The sequence below is a fragment of the Echinops telfairi genome, unplaced genomic scaffold (assembly GCF_000313985.2).
Source record: "Echinops telfairi isolate 266 unplaced genomic scaffold, ASM31398v2 ScPeMD7_31;HRSCAF=116, whole genome shotgun sequence".
Lineage (NCBI taxonomy): Eukaryota > Metazoa > Chordata > Mammalia > Afrosoricida > Tenrecidae > Echinops > Echinops telfairi.
Genome location: NW_022103928.1, coordinates 27,894,889 through 27,896,618, shown reverse-complemented (window position 1 = coordinate 27,896,618; position 1,730 = coordinate 27,894,889). Strand labels below are relative to the sequence as shown.

Sequence of the window (1,730 nt, the reverse complement as noted above, 5' to 3'; positions counted from 1 at the left end):
TCCAGCCCTACAGCCGGACGGGTCCTAAGGGAAGGTTATATAATTGAAGGGAAGAAATTAAGAAACAGACAAAAGTTTCGGGGTGCTCACCTCTGCGATGGCATCAGGTCGGGGCAGAGAAAGAACGAATGTATTTTACATCAACTTACATAGTCTCAGGCATGCAAGCCCCCTTAATTACAAGTAACTACATAGGTAATGATGTGGGCAGTACCTTACCCTTAGAGGTCCCTGAGTTCATCAGGGGAATAGCCTAACACCAGTGCTGGGGGCAGGGAAGGGAGTGACTGTCCCCTGAGCAGGGAGAGCAATAGCAACATGTCCTATATTAGATTAAGCTGTGGGCCAGATAGCAATCAGCCACATGCTTGTGAGAGGTCACTTTAAGGCAGCACTATTCTGGGAGCCTCCCAGGCTTCTTAAATATGAGCATAACGAATTCATCCGCATGCACTCTCTTCCCAGTCCTCAGTTTCCCACAGAGATATTTTTGGTTGTCACAATTGAAAGGGACACTACTGGCATTCATTACGAAAGCGCCAGGGACACTGCTAACTAGCCCATAATGCCTAGGACATCCCCCACCACAAGCAACTCTTTGGTCCAAACTGTGAGTAGTGCCAAGGCTGAGACATCCTAGAATAGAGAATGAGTTCATGTTCTTCAGGCTAGTATGGTCGTGGAGGACCATGTTGAGGACCTGACACTTGAGCAGAGGTCAGAAAGTGAAAATGGAAAGCTCCAAGGAAGAGCATCGTACCAGGGCCCAGCACGTACCGAGGCCCAGCAAGAATCAAGGGCCCAGCAAGTACCGAGGGCCCAACAAGTACCGAGGGCCCAGCAAGTACCGAGGCCCAGCAAGTACAAGTACCGAGGCCCAGCAAGTACCGAGGGCCCAGCAAGTACCGAGGGCCCTGCAAGTACCGAGGGCCCAGAACGTACCGAGGCCCAGCAAGTACCAAGGGCCCAGCAAGAATCGAGGCCCAGCACGTATCGAGGCCCAGCAAGTACCGAGGGCCCAGCAAGTACAAGTACCGAGGCCCAGCAAGTACCGAGGGCCCAGCACGTACCGAAGCTCAGCAAGTACCGAGGGCCCAGCATGTATCGAGGCCCAGCACGTATCGAGGCCCAGCAAGTACTGAGGCCCCGCATCAAGAATGCTTTCACCAAGAACAGCGTGTGTGCAGTTGAGCTGATTCTTCCCCACCCTGTTTCAGATGAAAAGACGTTAGCTTTCCTGTGTTCTAGAGACCGTGGCAGAGTCCCGTCTGACACCATTTTGGTCTTTGTGCTTAATATCCTTGATGTCGTGCCACCCGTCTCGTCTGTGGTCATGGGTGTTCAGTGCAGCAACCCTCTTCTTGAGATAGTCTCTAAATTCAGGTGGGATGTACTCAAGGAAATATTTTGGCTGGCCTGGACTTGTTTTGGGTTTCTTCTGTTTCATCGTGAACTTGAGCAATGGATGGTCAGTTTCTGTAGTTAATTCCTAGCCTTGTTCTAGCTGCTCATATTGAGCGTCTTCATTACCTCTTTCCAACGATGTAGTTGACTGAGTACTGTGTCTTCCATTTGGTGAGATCTAGGCCCCGAGTCATTTGTGTTGTTTAAAAAAAAGTATTTGTTAAATGTTTTGAAAACGATGATGGCAAAATATGTACAAATGTGCATGATACAATTGATGTATGGATTGTGATAAGAGCTGTAAGAGCCCCCAATAGGATGATTTA

The 1,730-nt window shown here is 49.5% G+C and overlaps 1 protein-coding gene across 1 annotated transcript in view; it reads left to right on the top strand.

Moving 5' to 3' along the window:
* Positions 1-1,730, top strand: part of FGD5 (FYVE, RhoGEF and PH domain containing 5) — a 151,419-nt gene that overhangs the window by 97,600 nt on the left and 52,089 nt on the right. The window lies entirely within an intron of this gene.